The sequence below is a fragment of the Brassica oleracea genome, chromosome C8 (genome assembly GCF_000695525.1).
Source record: "Brassica oleracea var. oleracea cultivar TO1000 chromosome C8, BOL, whole genome shotgun sequence".
Classification (NCBI taxonomy): domain Eukaryota; kingdom Viridiplantae; phylum Streptophyta; class Magnoliopsida; order Brassicales; family Brassicaceae; genus Brassica; species Brassica oleracea.
In genome coordinates this window covers 17,303,489-17,303,901 of record NC_027755.1, presented here as the reverse complement: position 1 = coordinate 17,303,901, position 413 = coordinate 17,303,489, and the positions used below count along the sequence as shown (strand labels likewise).

General features: G+C 43.1%; 1 pseudogene; it reads right to left on the bottom strand.

Moving 5' to 3' along the window:
* Positions 1–413, bottom strand: part of LOC106308799 — a 2,924-nt pseudogene that overhangs the window by 1,249 nt on the left and 1,262 nt on the right.

Below are 413 nucleotides of genomic sequence, written 5' to 3'. Positions count from 1 at the left end.
CGACTACATTAGCTTTGCCTGGATGATATTGAATCTTCAGGTCGTAATCCGCCACAAACTCAATCCATCGCCTTTGTCGGAGGTTCAAATCAGGTTGCGTGAACAAATACTTGAGACTCTTAGGATCTGTGAATACTTCCATGACTTCTCCATATAAGTAGGATCTCCAAATCCTTAACGCAAACACCACTGCCGCCATTTCTAAGTCGTGTGTTGGGTAGCTCTCTTCATGTTTTCTGAGTTGCCTTGGTGTATAAGCAATTACTTTGCCTTCCTACATCAACACACAACCCAACACAACCCTAGAAGCATCTGCGTACACAGTGTAAGGTTTACCTTGTTCAGGTAATGTCAATACCGGTGTTGTGGTCAAAGCTTTCTTCAGTCTCTGAAATGCTTCCTCCGTTTCTTTT